The sequence below is a fragment of the Lactuca virosa genome, chromosome 1, assembly GCF_052849685.1.
Source record: "Lactuca virosa cultivar CGN04683 chromosome 1, Lactuca_virosa_CGN04683_v6, whole genome shotgun sequence".
NCBI lineage: Eukaryota > Viridiplantae > Streptophyta > Magnoliopsida > Asterales > Asteraceae > Lactuca > Lactuca virosa.
The window spans coordinates 218,904,008-218,931,239 of record NC_136426.1 but is presented as its reverse complement, the minus strand read 5'-3'; the positions used below and the strand labels follow the sequence as shown (position 1 = coordinate 218,931,239).

The window sequence follows — 27,232 nt, the reverse complement described above, 5'->3', positions numbered from 1 at the left end:
CGCATCGGCGTCTGATCAACAAAGTTATCTTCGCTTCACAAAGACTTTTTATGACTTGTCGCTCTTAATCTTCGGTTGACGTACCATGTGTCTTGAGAAATTGAACTTTATTTATTGAAGACCGCTTCAGGAGTTTCGGCACCGCAATTTGGGTACATTAGCTTTTTTCAGCATAGCAGAGATTTTTCACGCAGAGTTCTTATTTGTTACTATGGTACTTGTTCGAGTAGTTTTCAGCAACAGAATCAACCAGCTACTTATAACCAGAGAGTATTTATTTTACTCTCATTCTCGTGTTTTATCGAGACCCTTCATACATCTAGGGAGAGCATGCGAAACTCTTGGTATCAGACACTCTCTATCTTTATGATTTATTTATTTTTGATATTCTGGCATTGGTTATCAAAAATAAGGAGATGATATTATGAGCATCCGAATTATTGGGTATGTTTTTATAGAGTGTGGATTTTTAAGATATCTGGGAAAAGGAGATTTTTTAGTATTTTGAGGTGCTAATTGATCTTGGCTTATCATCTACTTGTTTAGTCAAACCGACGCCATGATGACAGTTCTGATTGAAGTTTGTAGTCCGATCCATGCCTGTGGATCACTGCAGCTTCTATTCCTGGATCCAGACTTGTTTATTATTCCAACTCTACCACAGGATGTTTTCATGTTTTTAGCAAGTTATTCTTTTGAAGAATTTTGGGTATATTATGATTCGAGAACAAGAGATGTTTCAGAATTTTGAAGCCGAAGTGTGACTTGATTATGCGACGTTCAGTTCAAGAGTTGTTGGTACACTTTTGAAGTTTATCAGCTTGGTTTACTGATCAGATCTGTAGATTGGAATCTCACTCTTCAACACCGGAGATGATGGGCTTTGTTTCTTAGAAGACTTTGACTACATAGATTTCATCGCCCAGTTTCAGATATCACATACACTACATAATTTCAGAGACATTTCAATATTTGGTTCTCATTATGTATCATTTTATTACCGCACTTGCTAGTTGGTTACTATGTATTTTAGCCTTTTATCATTGTATTTGTATCCCTCATCGTTTGCGAGCATTTAGGGAGAGATTGTTGGAGCATGATAATGCTATACAAATTATGAGTGATAAGTTAGGTTATTTTATTACCTTTTATTGTATTGTAAGTTATCTCTCTCTATCTATATATAAAGATGGATGTGTTGGGTCTAAAATTATGGTTTATACTTTGCTTTTCTAGGCAATTGTATTTTTCTGTAATGTTTTAAGAGTTTATGGCTGTGTTTACGGCCGTGAACCTGTTCACGGCCCATGTCTCATATATATATGGTGAGGAGTGCATGTGGGTGGATAGTTGAAAGGAGCTTAAGTGTGTGTATTCTAAGGTGTGAGAGAACATAAAGAGAAGAGCTAGTGTATGAACTATGTGTATGGAGCATCATTCTATTCATTGAATACATCATAGATTCATCATTATTCTTCTCCTTCTCTTCTATTTTGATCTGGCATCATCCGTTTGATTTAGATTCGGCACCATCAAACGGATCTGATTGATACACAAGAAGATTGGGGACTTACAAGTGGTATCAGAGCTTGGATTGTATCAATCATTTTTGTCAGATCTGGAGCTTATTTGATCTTATTTTTCAAGGATTCCTACGTTTTTGGATAGATCTTGGCAAAATAAGGGGGGTTCGTTCTTCGTGTTTTTCATAAAAACGAGTTTTTGATCGAGTTTTGGAGCAAAAAGTGTGAAAAACGTCGTTTTTTCTTCGCATCTGTTGAAGGTGTACGGCTCAGAGTGTGCTGCTCGGTGTACGGCCTCGGTGTGCAGCTCGGAGTGTGCGGTCTTCGTCTCTTTCTCTGCCTCGTCCTCGCATCGCACCAGCCTCAGTTTCACATTCGTAGCGTCGTACTCGCAGAGTGCTTTAATTAAAAAAAAATTGGAAACGGACTTGGGGGTGCCGGGGATCGAACCCGGGTCTCCTCCCAACTTACCCAACGCCTTAACCAACTCCTCTAGCTAGCTGGATGATAAATTCCTTCGATTCTTAATTCAAATATCGTATCTGCGCACCTAATTTCGCCAATTTGACATTTTTAGCCCAAAATCAATTTTCTTTTTATTTTAAATTACATTTTCAACCCAAAATTTTAGATTTTAATTTTGACTTTTTACTTAAAATTTTGACTTTGACTTTTAAAGTTTGACCTTTGACTTTAAACTTTGACTTTCTCGTTTAACCTTCAAATTTTCAAATTTAGCTTTTCGGCTTGACTTTTAAGTTTGACTTTTTAAGTTTGACTTTTAAGTTTGACTTTTTCAATTTGAATTTTAAGCTTGACTTTTGAGTTTTTAGTCAAAGGGCATATTTTTAAAACAATGAGTTCTTCAAACACCAAAGTCAATGAAATTTTTTGTTCTCAAACATGCATTGATAATGTCAAAAATTTACTTGAGCATATAGAATTATTACGTAGAGAAGTCAAGGACCTAAAATACGAAGGATATCAACTTAGGAAAGCACAGAAACCCCTGAAGACTGAATTAGAAGCAAAAACCAAAGACTTTAGAAAACTTTAGGAAGAGTATAGCACTAAGAGCGCGCATTATACATATGTGACTGAACAACTTGCTGAGGTAACTGCTGAGCTTGACACATTGAAAAACAAATTTGAAAATGCAGATTTTACTTTTAGAAAATTTGATGTGTCAAGTGAAGTAGTTGCATCCATGATAGAAACTAATTTGAAATTCAAAGAGAATCTGTCAAAGGGTTTAGGGTATGATAATGTGCCTCCTCCTTATAATCATAATTATCAGTTTAAGCCATTGTCTAAAGAAGAGATTGACAGAGAACCATTTCTTAAATATGGATTTGTGTCAGGAGGTATTATTGATGTTGAAAATACTAATGTTTCTACTTCCCATGCAGATCAATCTTTAAGTCAATCAAAGCAAGCTGCTGAAGAGAGTGTGTCTGATAATGAAATTGTATCAAAGTCTGATGAATTAAATTTTTTCGATATATTTGATGATATCTTTGATAATTCTGATGTGATTGTGCCAGAAAGTGTTGAGCTGAACGATTCTAATGCTTCTACTTCTTGTGCAGGTAAAGTAACGGAAGATGAGAATAAGGAGAAAACTGTTGAACAAACCAATGTCTCCTTGAACTCTGAACCTGTTGCTTCAAACTCAGTTTCTTCTGATCAACCTGTTGTTGAGAAGTACAGGCCACCAAATCAAGTTAAACAGAATGCCTGCTGCAACTGTGTATGTGGGAAAAGCAAGAGACAAGGCAAGGACATGCCACCAGGGGCAGGAAGAAACAACTCCTACGTGAAGAAAAAGACTTGCTTTCACTGTGGAACACCTGGACACATTGCCAGAAATTGTCCAAATCGCGCATACGTTCCCTACTACGCACAAGGGTGGCAGAACGCGCCAAGAGGGAGATTTTCCAAAACAAACCCCTCAAGGTCACGTTCAGAAAATTGCGACTGGAATGCACAAAAGGCCAAGAATCAAAATCCCAAGGGCGAGAAGGGATCGCCGGCCAAGAAGTCCAATCCAAGAGATGCTCCTGTGAAGCCAAGACCAGCTAGGTCAAAGCCATCTAGGCAGCCGGTTTCAAGTTCAAAAGCAAGCGATAAGGCACCCATCGGATCAAAAAAGAAATGGGTTAAACCCAACTACAGATAGGTACCAAAGGTTCAAACTCCCAAATCATCTAATGCTTCTAATATTTCTACATCTTCTGTTTGTGATAAGCAGGACATGTCGTGGGAGAGAGTTCCTTGCAAGGATGACAATGGTCAACCCAGTTTCAAGATGGACTGGGTTCCAAAGACCAACTGATCCCACTCTGTGTCGAAGCAGCTATGGAGGCATATCATCAGACTTTGGTTTGTTGGTAGTGGCTATTCCAGGTACATGATAGGAGGCATCTCTCAACTGTACAACACTCAGAACATTGTTTGAGAGTATGTGTCCTTTACGGGAAATGAAGAAAGGAAGGGATCACACATGGGGTTTGTGCTTAACGATGTGAAGAATTTTCGGATCTGTTCCGAGTTTATGCGTGTTGTTCTCAGACCTTCTGGATGCAAATTCAATCGGTGACTTATGGTTTGAGTTTTCTTCTCTATACTCCTGAGCTTATCTTAAACTGATTCATTTCAAAGACAAATTTCTTTAATTTCCTTATATGTCTTTCTTTAGTAGGCATTGTTTGGGAAGTGATATGAAGTATAGTGCTAAAGGGCAATTTATGATGCGTATAATGCACTAAAGTTGAATTGTCTAGACTCTGTATTCAATGTGCTGGTAGGCACAAAGGATTTAAAAGGACTAGACATTGATTGACCATGAAAGGACTTGACTAATATAAACTTATATAGTTTCATTTGGACTGACCATACGACGCTCGGGTAGATTGAGCAGTGAGATAAACATGGGAACCTGCGAGATACACTAAAAGTTAATTATCTAGAACTGTGGCTCAACATTTCCTTGATGTATGGACTCATGTCCTTAATTCCGGTATTGATAGGGCAACTGGGGGGTTTTGATAAAGTAGGTCTATAGGAAATTATTTTCTTGCTTTCTATCTGTCAGTCATATGTTGCTTCCTTTGCGTGATTGGAACAGATACGACCTGGAATGCAACATATGCAACTCTATTTCTATGGATCTTCTTTATCTATGCAATTCTTTCTATCTGTTAGTCATATGTTGTCTCCTCTGCGTGATTGATATGATCCGACCTGGAACACAACATATGCAATATTCTACCTCTTAATCCCTTTATCTATGTTAGTCATTTGTTGTACCCTCTGTGTGATTGGAAGACATCCGACCTGGGATACAACATATGCACTTCTATATCTGACCTCTTTCTTAATGATTGAATACTCACCTAAAGTAAGGAGTTCTTTGGAAGTTCTTGATAACCGAGGTATATCGGGAAGTGGGAAACACGTTCTAGTGCAATTAAAATTGAACCATTTAGAGGTTGTCTGTAGATCTTGCTGCTTAATTTAAGTGGACAACAATATCCTTGGTCGTCATCAGCTAAATGTCCATTTAGGAATATATATCACAATGACTTGTCACTTATAATCTGTCCAATTTGTCAACATCCTTTGTGTTTAAGTGGATCACAATACCGGTGATTGACCAGATCTAGACATGCAGGCGTGTGCTGATAAACGATATTGGATTGCTTGACAACTTTGATCCCAAATATTTTTATTTTTGTTAAATTTGTTCATAGTTTTCCTCTATGCACAAACTTAGGGGGAGAATTAAAAAAAAAATTCAAAAAACAAAAATCAGAAAATTCAAAAATCAAACAAAAATCAGAAAATTAAAAATCCAAAAATAGTGTTATTTCTGTTTTTATTTTTCTTTTCAGAAAAATCACAAAAAAAAATCCAAAAATATTTTTGTTTCTGTTTTATTTCTTGTTCAAAAAAATCAAAAATCCAAAAATATTTTCTTTTAGTTTAGTTTTGTCTTGAAAAGTGAATTCAATTGTAGATGAGACTCATGGAGACTCAATCGAAAATTTCCAAGCCAAGACTTCATCCGTGAGTGTCGAAGAATTTTCATTCAAAGGAGCAAGAAATGAAGATTATTCTTTCAACATTCAATCCTTCAACCCCAGAAGCAAGGTCAAGCTGTAATTGAAGATTATGTGACAGATTGCATTGAAGCCTCCTCAATCAATTTGCTGGTATTCTTGAACCTGCTGAAGTGATCAAGAAGATTATTTCTCTCTGAAGATTCTCAAGCTGAAAGCGTCATCTTTCAAGAATCTTTTTAAGATGCCTCCTCACCCAACGTGCGTTCAATGCCAAATTCTGAAGAAAAGCCCAACTGCTCAAGATGAAGTCATTCATAGAAGATTCATATGTGCATCTTGATGCTGTGAAGAAAATTGAAGATTAATGCTGAAGCCAAGCTCCCGATGAAGATTAACAAGAAAAGTCAACTACTTTTTAGGGGGAGCTTGTTGGGTCAATTAGAAAAGAAAGCTATAAACCAAGGGGGAGATTGTTGGGTCTAAAATTATGGTTTATACTTTCCTTTTCTAGGCAATTGTATTTTTATGTAATGTTTGAAGAGTTTACGGCTATGTTTACGGTCGTGAACAGGTTTACGGCCGTGAATCTGTTCACGGCCCATGTCTCATATATATATATATATATATATATATATATATATATATATATATATATATATATATATATATATATATATGGTGAGGAGTGCATGTGGGTGGATAGTTGAGAGGAGCTTAAGTGTGTGTATTCTAAGGTGTGAGAGAACATAGAGAGAAGAGCTAGTGTGTGAACTATGTGTATGGAGTTTTATTCTATTCATTGAATACATCATAGATTCATCATTCTTCTTCTCATTCTCTTCTATTTTAATCTGACATCATCCGTTTGATTGGGATTCCGCACCATCAAACGGATCTGATTGATACACAATAAGATTGGGGACTTACAGGATGATCATTTTATTTTGTGTGCACCTAAAATGTAGTCTTTTGTTTTAGTTAAAGAGAAACTCTCGGTTGGGATCTCTCCCACCGAAGTGTTATTCATTTCATATTGTAATCTCTCTTTCTCTTATAATCATCACATTACTCATCTTATGTTATTCATATTTTTGTTAATCGATAAATCACAATATCCTTTTATTCCGCACCTAGTCGATCGTTCAAATAGATCCTACAATCTTTAGCCCTTCATACCTCAAAAAACTATGTTTGAGTATCATGTGTGGATATGGTCAACCATGATTGAAGTCCGGATGATCAATTAAGATCAAAACAATAACATTTTTCATTTTTCCAATGATAGAAATTTGTATCGATAAATCTTGCAAATCGTTTCATTTTCTTGTTCAAATTTGATGGCCTAAGCGACAATTTTATGAAGAACAACATTTGAAATAAAACTCCTTCTATGGAAAGAGATGGGAAAGTGATAAGCAAATTGTTAAAAAGCATAACAACTTATAGACACCAACTTCACGGACTTCAAATAATTTAGTGATCATCATTTGCTAGGGTGAAACTACGGTAGTTGAAAAAAGTAATAGCATGAGAGCAACGTACGTGACGATATATACTTGCGAGACAAATTTGTCAGATAAAGTACATTCTCGCTAATTCACGGTGCAGACTTGCGAGCTTGTATTTTCCAAAAAGAGAAATTAAATATCCTCCTAATTTTGTTCCTATAAATCCTCCTACCCACTTAAATGATGACATGTGTCATATGAGTATATTAAAATATCATTAAATAAGCATTAAATGTTACACATGTCACTATTTAATTGGGTAGGAGGATTTTTGTAGGCATAAAAAATACGAAAATATTTAATTTCTCTTCCAACAAAGTTGTTTGTAAGTAATATAAAATAGTCATTTAAGTGAATAACTATTTTTTTTGAAATTATAACTAATCACTTAAAATAAACTTCAAATGTATAAGCCTAAGATGAAAAAATATCTACCGGAAGTTAGACAAGATTTTGATCGTAATGTTGCAAGAAATGGACTTGACCTCTAAGATTTAAGTGAAAATTGTTGCAAAAAATCGGATTTGGAGAGGGTTTGGAGATGCCCTTAGACCTTCTTTTACATTTCGACACACGCCATTCAACAGCTTGCATTATTTATTCTAAGGTTCTTCTATATCTCTTATTATACTTGATCCATCAAAGTTTTCAATCTTTATTTGTTATTAATTTAGATTATTATGTATGTTGTTGAACCATCACATTGGTGTGGCTCGTCGGATAAAGCTTGGGGTCCCTTAGGGGAGGTTTCAAATTCAAAGCGAGCCCTCTCCCCTATCCTCGCAAAGTGAGGAGCCGCCGTGGGCGGCTGGGAACCCATCATTACTTAAAATGGCAACCTATAATACAGAACTTGTTTTTTAGTTCACTAAACTTTTAATTGCATCCATTAAGGAAATTAGCTTTTTATTTTGGTTTCAAAATACTAACGGTTACGATTTTTATCAATTACAATGACAACGAATACCAGCCCTTGCCAAATCTAATTAAAAGCTTCTTGTAATCATTTTTTCAAACTATAACCGATAATCATTAGCAACGCCATATTGTTTTGTGACCTTGTCATTTTAATCGGTAAAAATGTATGTCTTTAAAGTTACAGTTTGAGAAAAATGACTACAATAAGCTATTAGTTAGACTTGACAAAGGCAATGACGGTGTTCGTTGTCGTTTTAGCCAATAAAAATTTTAATCGACGGTATTTTAAAACCAAAATGAAAAGTTAGTTTGCTTATTGGTTATAATTAAAAGTTTAATGACTTAAATAACAAATTTTGAATTATTGGTTACCATTTTAAGTTATTTTCCCTTTTCTATTATTAGGATTTGTCTATACAATTAACATTTGAAACAACGACCAAATTAACGAAGGTGCATTGTGTTGAAGTGCATAGCAATGAAGATAAATCCCACAAACTTCTCTGCTGTGTGGAGATTGGATAAAGCCTTGATGAACAATGAAGACAGATGGAGAGAACTACAAGGGATGTTTGGGGAAAGATATCAAGAAGGGATGTATGGTTGATGGGTATCTTCTAATTTGGTATGTATCTAAATACCATTGAATATTCATACCTAAAACGTTGTATTGAATATCTTTCACACTTATGTTTTCTATATATCTTATGACATATTTCACTCTCCCTCATTCTTGCCATTTCTCCTTGGATATTGTTTTTCACTAGTAAGATCTCTCGTCTTTCGATATTGAATATCCTTCGATATTGTTTTTCACACTTATGTTTTCTATATATCTTATGATTCATATTTCACTATTTCTGATTATAACTTATTGTAATTTTGAATCTCCTGGATTGTTTGTTTTTGAATTGGAAATCAAAGCGAGATGTTGAAAGTTGGATCATTGGATCTTACATCCGGACTTAGTGGCAATATAAAAAAAGATGAAGTCCTTTTTGCTGTCGACAGGTATGTATATTAAACGTAGTAAAACTTTCTCAATATTTTAAATCTGAAATATATTATATTACTATACGAACATATGCATTTAATTCGATCTGGAATTGATTAGTTATCTTTAGCTATCGGATAATTAATTTTCTTTTCTTTTGAAGCGAAATTCCATAAGTAACGCTTCAGTTTGGTTTTCCTTTGGTTTTAATCAATGAAAGAATTTTGTATAGTTATTTTTTTACTTGAAATTAAGAAACTACAATTGTTTCCCCCCTATAACGATTTGAAAAAAAAAAATCGGGAAAATATTTTTCTAGTTAAAGATGGATTTTTTTAAAAAGATTCAAAGTTTTAGCGGCAAAATCATAAACGAAAAATTCTTCAAATGGTTAGACTGAACTAATTCCAAACGTTTGTGGTTTTTATAAAATCCTAAGTCTTGTATAAGGATTTTTTTTGTAAAACAAATAGCCTTTCCATGGTTAACCAAAAAAACATAATAATAATAATAATATAATTATGGTTTTTATATAACTTTACCCTCTTTTGATTGATCCTCTAGATTTGGTTCAAATTGACAAGTATTTTAGGTTACTCAAAGAAAAAAAAATGCCAAATAGATTTAATTTTATAACAAGCAGTACTGCAAATAGAACAATCATTGATGTCAATAGATATAAGACTTTATAGACTTTATGGACTTGATTGATAATTCTATAAAATCACTTTTTTTACCTATCATGTGTTTATATAATAAAGAGTGAATCACGTAAATTATCTATATGGTTTACCAAATATTATGTATTGTGCCCCTATCATTAATCTTTAACATCATCCATTATTGTCGTAAATATTGAGGGTAGGGACGCAATCATAATTTTTGGGAAACGATATGGACGATTTAAGTCATACACTCTTTATTAAAGTTTCACTATGAAAAGAGTCGTGGATTTAAACTTCAAAATGATCGGTTTGGATGTTCATGTTGCTATCAAATATGATGTGGCATAATGATCTATATAATCTTATTATCGATGGTTTTTGTCGTTTAATGCAGATATGAAAAGTATCATGCAAGTTTGGAGGTCTTGATGAAGAGAGGAAGGCAAACTACATGGACATGGTAAAAACTAAAAACTACTTTGCTTTTTTAAGGACCATTTTATCATATAGGAGTACTAGTATATCCTGTTAGATCGGGGGAGTGGTGCTGAGACCACCAAACTCCACCTCAACTCCACATCCTTCTTTGCCGAGCATTCCAGGCTTATTATGTATAAACATAAATGTATTATAACTTCTTTCAGCCTAATAATTATTTTATGCAGCTTAAAGTGTTTTACTCAACATTCACATATATACTTAGAGTTCTAGTTTAATTTTTCTTCTCACAACACTAGACTTTGAAAAATATACCCATTATAGTGATGTCGACTACAAAATAATTTTCACTATTATAATCGAGTAGGTTATTCCAAGTACATTGTCTTAACAAAGAAAAAATGAAGGTACAATAATATAACATAATCAACACTATAATAACACGTGTAAAAGGGTGTTGCTATTTTTTTTTTTTTGCATGTAACGCAAAATAATTTTGTTTCAGGTTAACAAATATTACGATCTTGCCACAAGCTTCTATGAGTACGGTTGGGGAGAATCATTCCATTTTGCCCCAAGGTTATAATTTATTGTTTACTTTATTTTATTTTATTAATTTTGAAAAAAAAAATTTACATTTATTCTGGTTGCAGATGGAAAGGGGAATCTCTTCGTGAAAGCATCAAGCGACATGAGCACTTTCTTGCTTTACAACTTGGCATAAAGCCTGGGCAAAAGGTTTTGGATGTAGGATGTGGAATTGGTGGACCTTTGAGAGAAATCGCTAGATTTAGGTAACCAACTTTGTACTTCTGACATGAAATGCATTATTTTTCTTTCTATTTTTTCTCTTCACATTCCTTTTGTTAGCATCAAATATACTTTATATATGTCTCACAAATAAGAAATTGAATTGTTATATACTCCTCGCAGTTCCACATATGTGACAGGAATAAACAACAATGAATATCAGATAACAAGAGGAAAGGTTCGTTCTTGTTTAGTTTTATTTATCTACTTCAACTACTTCATGTGTTGATTAATTCTTTTTTATTTAACGGGGAAAACTTAATTCATACAGATATATAAGGGTGTTTCCTTTTAGTTAATACAAAACAGGACTATTTTAAGTTATTAATGACATTGTGGTTAAATATCAGTTTAGATTAAGAAATATAATTTGAATTACTATATATCATATATACTTCAGAGTAGTTCATATTTTTTAATTATTTTCATATACAATATATATTTGTAACAATTATAAAAAAAATAGTTATTTCCTATCAACATTAGATTTCTATACATAAGTGTAAAATAGTCATTTTTTTATCATTCAAACGGTTTATTCGGGCAAAAGAAAACAACGTTTCTTCATAAAACACTTGATCGAGACACACATCTCTTAGGAATAAACAAGAATAAATCATGCACATAAGAATACAATATTTAATGTGGTTCGGTCAATGTGACATATGTCTATAAGACAGGAGGGAGTCTTCTTTTTCACGGTCTTGACAAATGATAGTACATTTGAAATGCTAGCCACCAGTTGTATTATATAGGAAAAGTACAAATGTAACCCTAACTAGATTGGCCGACCCTCAACCAAATCCCACACAATTATCATGTCGGTATCATGTGTCAACAAGTTCCTTTACTTTGTTCGGGTGGGTCGATATCTATTTGGGCTGTAAACTCGCAAGTTAAATTTAACATCATTTATCCGTACAACACTTAATGGAAATGAGGCATTCCTCTTTAGGACCTAATTTTTTACGAAATTTCCCTTTTCCTTCCATTTTTTCTAATGTGACATAATTTTGTTAAATATATTTTAAACATCACTCTCTAGACATCATGAGATATGTTGCTATAATTATTTGATTTTGATTTTTTTACTGACATATATTTCTATTTTGTCTCAAGGTACTAAACCGTGCTGCAGGAGTGGAGCAAACCTGCAATTTTGAGAAGGTCACATTTTTTGTCGAGCATCAAGTGTAGTATAGTTCATAAATTGTGTTTGGTGCAAAAGCTAGAATATTTTTAGAGCTTATTGAATTAGTGTTTGGTGAGACCACAAATGTTGCTTATAAATTAGTTTAAAAGTAAACTTTTTTTATAGTTATTTGAGATAGCTTATTAATAACTTATAAACTAAAAGTTAGTTTTTCAGCTACCGAGCCAAACACAACCTTAATGGCTTATATTTTCTTATTAATTTTATGAGAGTTACTTATATTTTCTTTTTAATGGTACACTTCAAAAAGGAAGGAAAAATTAAACAAGCCAAAATTTGTAAAAAGTTAGGATTTACTAAGGAAACCATAACTCCTTACTTGATTTTCTCTATTAAATGATTATTTGCAGGGTGATTTCATGAAGATGCCTTTTCCTGATAACAGTTTTGATGCAGTGTATGCAATTGAAGCTACTTGTCACGCTCCTGATGCGGTATTTAAATAATTGCTTATGTTTTTTTTTAAAATAATTATAAATTTTTTCCCTCATGGCCTCATCTACTTGTTTTCTTTTTGTCATCTTTATCAAACCTTTCATTTATGATTTAAAGGTTGGATGCTACAAAGAGATATACAGAGTCTTGAAGCCAGGTCAGTGTTTTGCTGCAGATGAGTGGTGCATGACTGATGTATTTGATCCAAATAACCAAGATCACCAACAAATTAAGGTATAATGACACTCATCCCATTAGACTGATTGGATACAAATATAACAATTACAATACATAATTAATTATTACTTAATTTATAACTACATTTATGCTATGAGAACTTGCCGAAATAGAACAACTGATAAATTTAAATTCTATATCATAAAATTTTCAATATCATAATCAATATTGTTCTCATCTTAAAGCCCTCGGTTAATTTTTTGTAATAATATATTTTGTGTAGATAAATGTTTTATCTTTGTATTAAATTATTTCATATTTTATATTTAAAACCATTTTTTTCTGTTTACCAAATTAATGTGTCTCTATTCATCAACACCAAAAGAAAGTTGATGATTTTGTAGTATAGTTGGGGTTGCTCTAAGTTACATAACTTTTGAAGGGTATTTTAATCTAAATTTATATCAACAGGCAGAAATTGAGCTTGGTGATGGCCTCCCAGACATTAGATCCATAAGACAATGTCTTGCTGCATTGAAAGAAGTGGGTTTTGAAGTGAGTTGTAACAACCTTACTTACGTCTTATATTGCATTTGGCATCCATTAGATTAGGACTAATAATGATGTTAATAGGAAAAATATTGCAATTTCTTTTTCTACTAAAAAATTTGGAATATAAACATGCTCCTCAATTTCTCATTTGTACAAAAGATGTCAATATCATCATTATCAAAAAGTAATAGTCCTAGAAAACTTGTCGCATCCCATTCCGTACATCATTGTACCTTGTAACAAACTCACCTTTTTAGACATACTTTCTTAGGTACTAACTAATAACAAGGATTAGGAAAGCATTTAGGTATTTTGAATAAATGGGAGATTAATATCAAATATATGTCTCACCTCTTTTTGTAGAACAATAAATTATTTTTTTGTCCCATTGACATCAAACAATACAACATGTTAGGTTTTGTTTTGCATAACAAAGAATCTAACAATTTGTCTTTATGGAGGTTATATGGGAGAAAGATCTAGCTAAAGATTCACCCCTTCCATGGTACTTACCTCTCGATACAAGTCAATTCTCTCTTGTCAATTTTCGTGTTACAGTTGTTAGACGCTTTTTTACAAGGAACATGGTAATATACATTGACATGAATTGATTTCGACTATTACTATTACATACATTCACCAAAAATGTTGTATTATTGCATTATGTTGTTCTAATAATAGGTTAAGGCCTTTGAATGGATGGGACTTGCTCCAAAAGGGAGTCAAAGGGTTCAAGCTTTTTTAGAGAAAGCTGCCGATGGGCTTTTCGCTGGCGGAAAGTAAGATTTCATATTTTCTATCTTTAGATGTCTCATTTAAATAAGTAAAAAAGAAATTCATTCATGTTTGTAGCATTGTTTTTACACAATAAACAGACTCACATAGTCTTACTAACATCACATAATCTTGTGGTGTGGCAGGAAGGAGATATTCACACCAATGTACTTCTTCTTGGCTAGAAAGCCCAAGTAGCTTATTTTGTATGTTCTTTTCAAGTGTATTATGAGTGGTAGAAATCAATTATGAATTTGTTTAAAAGTAGTTCAATTATTTAAAATTTCGTGCAAGATTGTTATATGTTTCATGTATTTCTATGGAGCTAAGACTATATAATCTTTCTATGACTATGTTTTATGACAAAGATGGAAAGGACATTTACGTCTTTTGTGCAAATAAGAGATCGAGGGTGAGTCCTTATCGACCTTGTCCTATTGATATATGTTTTAGTCTGATGCATGCCAACAGTAGTATGAGGTTATTATGTTTTATTATACAATGTCTTGTCATACGTAACCATTATACATAATGGATTAGATATGAAAATGTTTCCAAAGCCATTTTCAATTATAAGAATGTCATCGTCATTTATATTTTGCACATAATAATTCCCTAGTAATATCTCACGCAAAGATTAATTATCAATATGGAAAGTATATTCTAATGGTTTAAGGAGTTTTAGCTTTACTACGAATAAGCATGGATCAGTTTGGATAAGTGTTTTGGCTAAACCCAAACCCAAACCCAAAATGCAAAAGTCAGTTTTTTCAGTTTCAAAACCTATATATGTTCCTTTCCAAAACCTTTATGGTTTCAATTTCGACATTGGTCAGTTTGGGCTTGTGGGTTTTCGGTTTGAACCTGTGGGTTTATGGATCATGGTTTCCCATTTTTTGGGTTCAAAACAACTAAAAATATGCTGCTATAGATGGTATCGTATCCAATTTTAATATAATGAAAACACTATCAACTAAGCAAAGGTAGATGTACCAATTATGGTATTCTGCATTCATAAAAAAGATCAAACAATCAAAAACAAAAAAGTATATATAAACTTAACATCAAATATGAAAAACACTATATACAACTATTGATACATATGCACAAATTATGACAATAAAATAGTAAGCATGAATGAAGCAGGAGGTAGATTTACAAATGTTAGGTAAGTGATCAAAAAAGATGTTGCTAGATAGTGACACAACCATTAGCATAGTTTGTTAAAGAAAATAAATATATAATGTAGTACAATGTGGCATTAAAATAAATTTTGGGTTAAAAGTATCAGTAAGGCTAAAGTATAGGTACCATTATTGTAAATATGGGGAAGATCAGTTCAACCCATTTAGGCTGTCCAGGGTGGGAGCATTAAAGGTGTGTCCTTTGGCATCATTGGCGCAAACATTACCCACATAATGGCGTTATGTGTATCATCGTGAATTGAAGTTGTTATGGATTTGTTAAAAGACACCTTCTCTCTGTCTTTATCTTCTTATCCCCCCCCCTCTATCTCTATTTTCCCTTTTTTAAAACCTCTTTGGTGGTGGTGGAGGAGGAGGAGAGTAATTGATGTGGAGCTGGGGTGGAAGGTGACCACATCAGACCACTCTCCCTGCCACTCCGGACAACCATAGCAACGTATACAGAGTTTTTGTTGAGTTCTTTTTGTAACATCCATAAAATTAGAGTAAATTTAAATTTTTTGAAAACATCCCAATAACCATAAATGTTTGCAAAAACTTTGTTTCAAAAGTGTTAATCAATAATCAGAGTGTCCCAAAATCCACATAACATAAATCTGAAGGATGTGCACGATCACGCATTTGTCTTGCCATGGTCATCTAAAGTACCTAAAACAATAAACTGAAACTGTAAGCCAAAGCTTAGTGAGTTCCCCCAAAGTACCACCACACAAACATATAACCAGACAGATATCAGTTCCACAACCTTTCGGTTGGAATGCCCTGTCCCATAACCTTTCGGTTGGATGGTCAATACATATTGAGTCTACATCCTCCTGGTTGGATTACCCAGACCCACAACCTTTCGTTTGGAATGCCCCGGTATGTTGACTGACAGCACAAAGCAGTACAATCTTAACCCCCACCATATCATATCGACATATACATAACAAATAACATATATATCTAGCAACATATAAACATATAACCAGTCAGCAGACAAAAATGCAGATCTACAGATCACTACCACATAGCAACATCATATATACTAGGATACAGATCTAACAGATCACTATATCATAATGACATCCTATATACTAGGATACACAATCTAGTGGGACGACATTAATGCCTTCGAGCCACGAGTACAGTGAGGAAAACTCACCTCTTAGTCTGAAAAGATCGTTGAACAAGGAACTGTTCTGACTATCAGCTCTATCGGTCACCTATTCATTGGAACATGACCAAACTTAACATATAATGAAAATACCCAAAATACCCTTAGGTCAAAATTAGTTAAACCCTGGTCAAAGTCAAAAGTCAACAAAATCAGCCTAGTCAACTCAACTGTATACGCTGGGCGTACTCAGCCTGTACGTGAGGCGTACTCGGGCTTGACCAGGTAATCGAGCCATTGACTGCGTACACTGTAACAACCCCTTATTTCAAGTCAATGTAAGTCAAACTTGTTCAAATAAAAGTCTAAACTACAATCGTATACAAGTGAATTCACATCATAACATTAATACAATAAAAACTTTGAATGCCATAAGGGCATGTTTATATAAGTTATTGTATGAGCATACTTTGAAAACCATACTTATATATTGAAAACCATGCATATATAAAAAGTTAAATACAAATCAACATAAGTCAAGGAAGTAAGTTAAAAAGCATGAAATGCACCTTACCATGTTGATTTCGGTATTTGGAATCTAAAAACACTTGTGTTTTCGGTTTTAAGCATCTAGAAACATTAGGTTTTTGGTTTTGGGTATCATGGACCACTTTAGGTTTTCGGTTTTGGTTTTGGTTTTGGTTAAATTCTCCTTTTGCTTTCTTCTAGAACCGAAATCACCCACTTAGGTGTGATGATAAACCGAAATCAAGAGGATTTCGGTCTTAGTAAGGCCGAAATCACCTTCTTTTGGCCGAAATCCACCTTAAATATCTAGATATTTTACTTGATTAAGTTCCCAAAGTGATAAGATACACATTCCAATGTAAACAGTTACCCAATCCTTCATATCTTCAAAGCAGGTACCCAGAACATCTTCAAGTTTTCCTAGGAAATCAATATATCAAGTTAATTTCCAAAGACTTCTTGTAAGTATTTATACATAACTAGTGTTATTTAACACTTAAGTTAATCATTTCACTAATTTAAACACAATATTATATGTTTAAATACTATTAGGACTTGGATTTTCTGCGTGTTCTAACGAAGAACGTCACTACCACATCGTACCTAACCAAGAACACACATTTGAGGTGAGTTCATACCCCTACGTTTTCACTATTTTTCATTGTTTTTTTTGGGGGGGGGGGATACAAGTAAAACTCAAGAAATCTTGTGTTAATATTTAAATTATTTCAAATAGTATCAATCGTTGTCGTTACTAAAAAAATATATTTACACACACACACACACACACACATATATATATATATATATATATATATATATATATAAATTATATAATTAAGATTTAACATGCTTAGAATTGATTATTTTGCTTTATTTCTTGTTCCTTGTTTGGTTGTGGGCTTAGGGTAGAATCATTTATTCGACTGCCTTTTTAATCATAATTATATAAGTATTATATATATATATATATATATATATATATATATATATATATATATATATAAGTATAAAACTATTTAAACGTGTTAAACAAAAAGAATATTTTTACAATTTATTTTACTACCATTTGGACATAAATGTTAAATTTCACGAAATATCTTTATCAAGGATTTACGATTTCAAATTTGCAAAGTCGTTAATAATACAAATGTTTTCATTTCAGTAGAACACACACTATAAACTATAATAGGTATAGTTTATGGAACTTACATATCATTTTACCATGTTCGAGATATAATACAGAAAGAAACATATAAACTATAATAGGTATAGTTTATGGATCATATGCACTATATTACCAAGTTCAAAATACATTACGGAAAACAAACATATAAACTATAATAAATATAGTTTATGAGATATACATACAGTTATTTATTACAAAAAAGACTTTCATTATTCTACACGTAACCGTCAATATAGCTTTGTGAGACACACTTCACGTACTTATCTAAGGACCAACGAAAGCCCTGAAATTATAACCAGAGTTTCCTAGAGGGAGAGTGTGACACTTGTGTATAGATCTATACGGGACTGACAATCCCGCACCTTAACTGTTAGCTTCATTTAGGCCGGCAGGCTTGGGGTGACAAATGTTGTACCGATTCCGACGCCTGAAGAACGTTGTATTCAGTCCATCTTAGGTCATCAAGCATGGTTATGATAACTCACAATTTGGTATTGAACATTACGAGTAGTGTACGAATACGTAAACACATAGTTTTATTAAATAATAAAACTACAATACAATATTTTACAGTACAACTGGTGGATCCAGGCAAATATACTCACATAATTTCATACAAGTACAACTACAGTATACTAATTTCTTAATACATAGAAACTTACATTTCAGGAAACATTCATTTTATGGTTTTATGTGGATTAAAATTACATCATACTATTTCAGAGTACAATAAAAGTTACACGTTTTTGGTCTTAGGGTATTAAGACTACACTACATTTACAACAGAAAATATAGGATTTTTTTGGAAGAACACACTTACATTTTCAAGGAACAAATGACAGATTTCAAATACAAACATGCTTATGAACTCACCAACTTAATTGTTGACACTCTTTTCAAAACTACTTGTATTCTTAGGAAATCAGTAAACATGTACTCACATGTTTTGAGAAGACGGGGCTTCATAGTGTCATGTCTTTTGAGTTTTTGTTATACATTTTGGTGTCAAGTATACATTGATTTGAACACAAATGTAAAACTATATATTATTAATATCATGGTTGTTGTACTTTGATTACTATTATGCAATTCTTGTGATACTGTACATGACGTCATCCCCCCCCCCCCCCCCGAACGTTTCCACCGTTCTGGTTTGGGGTGTGACATACACTCACCGTACCATTTGGTATGGCCAGCGTATGCGAATGCTTCCCCACCCTTTTAAGAAGATCTTAATCCCTTACGCTCTTTCGTCCAAATTCCAGATCTAGCCCTAAACTAACGTTCTTAACCATAATGTTTCCAACTTTATGGTTTTGCATGGCTATTAAGTGCTATATACAAAAAAACCATAGTCTCTTAACCCATTAAGAAATCCAAACTCATTCATGGAAAGGGAACACTGATCAAAACCACATTTTTATGCTTCTACACACTCCAAACGCCTAAAAGGACAGTTTAGATGGATTAGAGTACCCCATACTCAAAATACCAAACTATTGGGACCAAAAGAACACAAACTTCATGGCCAAACTGATGGGTTTTGAGCACTACATCATTCCTATGGTGTACATGCAAACCCTAAAGCTTTGGATCTAGTTTGTCTAATGAACAGGCAATAATCATCCAAAGCCATAAACCCTAGATCTAGCATTTGATAATCGATATTAACATAAGAATAGGGTTTAGATCTTACCTTGATTGTTATGTAGCAATTGCAATCTCAAATCCTCCTTGTAATTGGCTTCTGAAAGCTTAGTGTCACAAACGTCACACCTCTAATGGCTCACAAACACCAAGAGCAAGAGGATGACTTAGGAGAAGAGAAGGAGGCACCGAAAACGTCCAAGAAACCCTAAGGAACACTTAGCCACGTTTTTGGGTGCCCTAGGGGTCATTATATAGTGAGGCCATTAGGGTTTTGAACTAGGAAACCCTAATATGACTGCTTAGGCCCTAAGCAGCCCATGGACTCCCTCCTTAGAGGCCTTGGACGAATTCTCATGGGTTTCCCCATAGATTTCGTCCACTCTATCCTTTATGGAGTCCATTAGCCCAATATCCAACTATCGCACAATTGACAGTTCTAGTCCCCTTTATTTAATTAATGTCTTTTAGCCACAAAATTAATTCTTATTAATTCTTGACTAATATTAATTAAACAATATGATTTCTCTTATAATATATTATTCACATAATATATTAATAAATCATAATTAATCTATTTCTCCACAAATCATCCTATCAAGTTGCTTTAATGAAGGCAACCCAAAAGGACCATGCTCACAATTGGGTCAAGTACATACCAAAATAGTTATGGACTTAGACACTAATCCAACACAAACTAGATCTAAGCGTAGCTTCATTAAGTTCATAGTTTTTTACCTTCAAAGAGTTTCTAAAAGGTGATGTGTTTCTAGATCCAAGGTGCTCCACACTTCTAGAATGATTTCCTCTTCTTTATTTTCCTTTAAGTTCACCAAAATACACACACCAAGCTCAAAAATGCTCTTAAATAGATTAGGGTTTGCAAAGGGGTCGAAATGGGGCTGGAGGCTGATGAAGGAAAAAAGTCTTGGGGGTTAAGGATGTTTAAATATGGTCCAAACCCAAAAGTTAAGGTTTGCACCCTAGCCACGTACACCCAACATACTCGACATAACCCATGTATGCCCAACATACATGCATGTACGTCTAGCGTACTAACATATCCCCCAAAATTACGAAAATGCCACTAAAGAACAATTTGCAAACAGTTCTCATACTAAGGGGTTAAATGGTAAATACCTGGAAATCAGGATGTTACAATTCTCCCCCAATTGAATCAGACTTCGTCCTCGAAGTCTATTGTTGTGAACAACTCAGGGTAATGCTCCCCCATATCTGCATTGGGCTCCCATGTCCATTCAGAACCCTTCCGATGCTACCACTGGACCTTCACCAATGATACCACCTTGTTGCGCAAGGCCTTCGTCTTTAAATCCAGAATCGCTATTGGCATCTCCACATAATTCAGGCGATCATCAACTTGAATATCCTCCAAAGGAAAAACCGTTGAATCATCAGCCATACACTTCTGAAGCTAAGAAACATGGAAGGTTCTGTGAATCTGACTGGGCTCCTCAGCCAAATCCAGCCTGTAAGCTACCTTGCCAACATTGGAAATCACTCGAAATGGCCCTATATATGAGGACCCCAACTTGTCCCTTTTCCTAAAGCATATTACACCCTTCCAAGGTGATACCTTTAGCAAAACCATGCTGCCAACCTGGAACTCCAACTCAGATCCACACTTTTCGGCGTAACTCTTCTTCCAACTGTGAAACATCCCAAAAATACAGTCTAAAATTTTCATTTTTAAGTCATTAATAAAACCATAAATATCATTCATCATATAAAAATCATAAGTCGTGTATCTCAAAAATATCCTAACATCTGTCAAATATATCAGAGTATAAACATCCCAGGCTGAACAAATGGTGTGTGCACTGCAATCATCCCGAGCTCTTTTCCTTGCTACTGGAAGTACCTGAAACCAAAACTGAAAACTGTAAGCACGAAACTTAGTGAGTCTCCCCAAACTACCACTTACCATACACCTATCATATAACATACAGCTAGGAGATACGGGCCTCGCCCACACTCAAGGAGATACGGGCCCCCGCCCACACTCGAATAACTATGAGATACGGACCTCGCCCACACTCAGCTATCTCAGAGATACGGGCCTCGCCCACACTCTACTAACTAGGAGATACAAGCCTCGTCCACACTCAGCTATCTCAGAGATATGGGCCTCGCCCACACTCTGCTAACTCAAAGATACGGGCCTCGCCCACACTCTGCTAACTCAGAGATACATGCCTTGCCCACATTCTGCTAACTCAGAGATATGGGCCTCGCCCACACTCTGCTAACTAGGAGATACGGGCCTCGCCCACACTCAGGTGACTAGGAGGTACGGGCCTCGCCCACGGTCCGCTATCCGGAGGATACGGGCCCCCGCCCACACCCCACTATCTAAACATACATACAAGTATCACGCAGACAACAAGTATACCATAATCTACCAATTCATAAACATACTCAGATAATACTAAGATACGGGCCCTGCCTACACTTAGCTACAAATCAAAAACGTGTTTGAGATACGAGCCCAACCCACACTCAGCTACTCTACACGGGTCGGCATTGGTGCCTTCGACCTGTTCCTACTGAAGGAAACTCACCTCACACTGCTGAAGTCCCGTGGACAAAACTCTAGCTGCTGAATGACAAATTCCCGAACTGTCAACATCAAAATAACACCCAATTAATAATTGGGTTCCAACACATAACCATAAGTCCATGCTTGGGGTAAAGGACTACTTTACCCCCCAACTTAGCTTGATTCAAGCGCAAGGCCCAAAAGTCAAATAATGAACCAAAGCCCGACATATGGCCTAATTTTCCAAATTGGGCCCAAACCTCTACATGGTCTTACCTTAAGGCCCAACCATTTATTCTGGTCCAAGCACTTGACAGTCCACTGGTCCAAAATCTCATAATCATCAAGACCTAGTTATGGCCCAATTTTCCCAATTGGGTCGAAGCCTGTCCAATGGGCCTTATCCTAAAGACCAATCCAAATATTGTAGTCCATATATTTGTTCTTGGATGGCCCATCAAGAGCCCAATCACTAAAACCCAACAGAAAGGCCCAACTCAAGCCCCAACCAAAATTAGGGTTTCTCACATGAAATGAGGATTAGGGTTAAGTATTCTTACTTAAACCATTAAGGACTTAATCCATTAAGTCCATCACTCCATTAGGCCATTCATACAATGTAGTTGGACATAAATCAAAATTCCAGTCTATCAATCCAAACGCGGGTCCTGGCAATTCCCAAACTAACATTCCCAGAATTAGGGTTTTCTAAACCCTAATTAGGGTTTCCAACCCAATTACAAGACAACTAAGTCCAAGATTAAGCTATTGGGCAGATTAGGGTTCCACTAGGTCGGGAACCACCCACTGTCACCTCGGGCAGTGGTGGTCGGCGGCAGGCACCATTTCCAATGGTGGTGGTGGTGGTTCCTGCCTAAAAGTTGCATATACGACTGTACACCCATAAAGTACACACTCACACACAAAAACACACACACAGCCACCCTTCACGGTGGCTGGTGGCGTCAGAAAACGGTGGCAGGGGGCGGCAGCCACCATGGTTGGCATTCATGGTGGGTTTTTCATGGGTTTTCCAGCCAACAACACACCCGCACACTCATGATGTCGACTGGAACAGGCACACCCACCCGAAACATACATAACACAGCCATTCTTGTGGTGGCATGAAATGGTCGGAGGGGGGGGGGGGTATCAAACGTGACAGGTGACGGACGAGAGGAACGACAGAAGAACGAGGGAGAGAGAAGAAGGTGGGTTGCGGTGGACTTACCAGGCGTTTCTGGTGGCTTACGACCCACAAACGACGAACAACGCTTCGAACTACATTGGAGGTTCTCCGGTTGCCCACAACATATGGCAGCAAGGCATGAGGTGGTGGTGCTTCGGTGGTGAGGTGGCAGCAAACATGGTGGCGCTCGGACTAGGCTTGTAGGCGGCGCTGAGAAGGCTTCCAAGGACGGTGGCGGATGTATTGAACGCTAGGGTTAGAGTTGTATCACCACAACGAGAGGGAAAAGAGATATGGGGTTAATCCTATGTCTCATACCAAACCTTTGTCCATTTTTCCAAATTCAGCCCCTCCTCTCAAGATCTTTCTCAATTTGAATCCAAAACTTACCAAACAAGCCCTGACCTCAGAAATCTTTACAAACTAAATCCGAAATTTACCCTTTAGCCCTTGCTTCCCAAAATCTATTCAACACAAGTCCAAATGATACCATTTAAACCCTAAATTCCCGAATTTATAACATGTTACTCCCAAGGCTGACACTAATAAACTATTATGGATTTGGGGCTTCAATAAAAAAAAATATATGAAACATACTTCTCATCCCAGGGTTCATTTATTTATTTGTTTTATTTAATCTTATCTATTTAAATCCCAAAATAGAATGTTACAATTCTCCCCCACTTAAATTCGATTTCGTCCTCGAAATCATTCCTTACCAATCGTGCAAGCCAACAACCTGAGCAGCAAGGCTACAACATCGAGCATACTACAACCTTGCCAAAGCAACCGAAACCGACCCTCACAAGGGTCTCTATCTTGCAGATGAATGAATTCCTTGCAATACAATCACACTTACCCAATCTGAAATCTGAAGTCTCGAGATGGTCTGACTCCCTGACAGACGCCCATACCGAATCATTATTGTTGAACCCAGTCCACTTATCTCTCAACTGACTACTCAAATTTTGATAACTCGAGGTTCCTGCTAGGAAACAGAATTATAGACCCAATTATCCCTGCAGATCACTTATACTTGGCCAAGGCTCAAATAATCCCGCTGTGAGTGACTTAGCATAACCCAAGCAATCTGTTACCCATCCATACCTGAAATTCTAAAACACAAATACTAATACTGCCAAAACACTGAAACTGCCCGAAATAGCATGTTTCCACATGGCTGGTTTCCAAAATCTACCAAGACCTCCCTGGTCTCAATTTGTTCACCAGTCATCTGATATACCGGGTTCCGGCCCGGTTGCGGAGCCAAAAGACTCCCACGCAGTCACTCCACACGACTTCCGAATGAAATCCTTGTCTGTCAACAGTTACCACTAGTTATCTTGCCACTGTGGCTCTAACGACCTTCTGATCCAACTGATAGGGTCCATACGTCGAGTCCTGACATTACCAAATCCATGGCTAAAAGTGATTGCTACATGACCAAGGGTAGCCTTATATCACAAACGACCTTAAATGTTCCATCGCTTCCTTGAACCCATGACTACAGTGATGTTCCTACGGTCTTATCAATGACTCAAACGGGTCTAATTCATTTGGGGAAATTCGTAATCCAATTTGTGGATCTACCACGCCCTCACTGTTGCACCCGAACTGATGGGTACTATTGTTCCTTCCGCGATCTAACAACACGCTCATGCTATCTACCAACCTAGTGAATGCTACAGCTACACCCGTAGACTTACAACACTCTAACACTATCTGTCAACCTTGTGAATGCTACGGCTACACCCGCAGACTTACAACACTCTATCACTATCTGTCAACCTTGTGAATGTTATGGCTACACCCGCAGACTTACAAGACTCTAACACTGTCTGCCAACCTTGTGAATGCTACGGCTACACCCGTAGACTTACAACACTCTAACACTATCTGTCAACCTTGTGAATGCTACGGCTACACCCGCAGACTTACAACACTCTAACACTATCTGTCAACCTTGTGAATGCTACGGCTACACCCGCAGACTTACAACACTTTTTCACACTATCTGGATGCTAGTGAATGCTATGGCTATCCCGCAGTCTTACAACACTTTTCACACTGTCTCAATCGCTGATTACCAATCCGAACACATCCAAAATCGAGCATACACACGACCTAGCATCCCAAACTGAACTCATGTCCTGACTGAAATCCCCAACCTGATTCCCTAAGGCCTGCTATCAAACATTCCGAGAACGCGATATCACTATTGGCAAGTTTTTCGAACTTCCAACTCACACTATCTTCAATCCATGTAGCCGCTTGGTTTGTCTTCCTTCTTGACAAGGATGCGAAACTTATCCCAGTTTCAAAACTGCTCCTGCTTCTGAATCCATGGACGATTCTCCCCCAATAAGATTCGACTAAGTCTTCACAATACATGAAAATTGAAGAATTCCCAATCCTCACTTTCCAACGATCGATCCGATGATAACCAGCTCTTACCAACTAGTGCTCCATTACTAGCCAATCCAAGAGATCACACAACTTCTAAGAACCAGATGAACACTTCCCGAATCCACTTAGGGAAATGACCTTCCGCTACCCACTAATAATTATCAGCATGCAAATGGCATATGACATCACTTGAATATATAACCCTAATACAAACAGGGAAACAACCCAAGTGTACCCTTACCCAAGCCCTTGGAGCAAAAAACTCCATCGTGCAGTTTCCCGCAAGTGTTGCACTGAATCTGGCTCTGCTGGCCTCTCAAGAGCTGATCTGAAATCTTGGGTCTCTTCTGGAGACCCTTCAACATATGCAACTAATCTGGTTCCCTCTTCCTAATGTGCTCCAAGTCAATATCCCGTTCTCGGGCTCTAGAAGTCATATCATTCAGGGTCTTGCACCCCGAGATACTCACGATCTCCCTGCTATCATTCTGCAGTATTTCATGATACCTTACCTTCTTCATTTCCTCATCTGCTACATAATGCGGTACCAAATAAGCTCTCTCCTGAGACTTGGCAGTGATCCCTGCCACAGTCTTAGTAGTCTGTCGGAGATCTAGTAACTCTTGCGCCAACTGTTGCGCCTCAATCGCTTGGGCAAACTATACCCATAATCTGGTCAAAAAGTCATCCCATGACATAGCATCGACCGCATCATCACCCAACTCACTACCAACCTCTTCCCATCAATCACGTGCCTTGTCCTTCAGGAGACAGGAAGTAAGTCGGACCTTGTCTCCTTTCGAGACTACGGCTGGTACGAAAATATTAGCGACATCTGCCAATCACCTGTTGCTAGAAATGGGGTACCTAGCCCCATGATAATTTGGAGCTTCACAATCTCTGAACTCCCGAAACATCGACATACGCGTCCCTATCGTGGATGCTATCTTAGTGCAAAATGCACTCAACCTCTCTTCACAAATCTCTAGAATGCCCTCCTTGATCATACCAAAGATCACAGGAGTCTGATAAGTGATACTGTACGTAATCTCAGATGGAATGAACTCCCTCATCTGATCATCGAGCTACCCGACTCCAGAGTCTGAGCCTGATCCCTTGCCGGCACCAGATCTTACATCTAGTCTATGACGTAGTGTCACCATACTCAAGTATACTATACAATATCAAAATACCCATCATAAATCGAGGGATCACATACACTACACGTTCCCTGGTTTTATCTCAAACTTCCTTGATTTGAGTACGGATCCTCTGCTTTCAGTAGTACATGCCCATACTACCTTCCACATTTATCCGTACTTTCCTCAAGAACTGCCTTGA

General features: G+C 36.3%; 1 pseudogene across 1 annotated transcript; it reads left to right on the top strand.

Annotated features, from left to right (window-relative positions):
• Positions 1-8,941: 8,941 nt before the first annotated feature.
• Positions 8,942-14,391, top strand: LOC145108709 (cycloartenol-C-24-methyltransferase-like; annotated as a pseudogene). The gene is made up of 12 exons (XR_013708505.1): positions 8,942-9,024; positions 10,067-10,132; positions 10,616-10,689; positions 10,764-10,904; positions 11,044-11,098; positions 12,040-12,087; positions 12,484-12,567; positions 12,686-12,802; positions 13,217-13,300; positions 13,759-13,884; positions 13,979-14,076; positions 14,218-14,391. The product of XR_013708505.1 is annotated as a cycloartenol-C-24-methyltransferase-like (transcript).
• Positions 14,392-27,232: the final 12,841 nt, after the last annotated feature.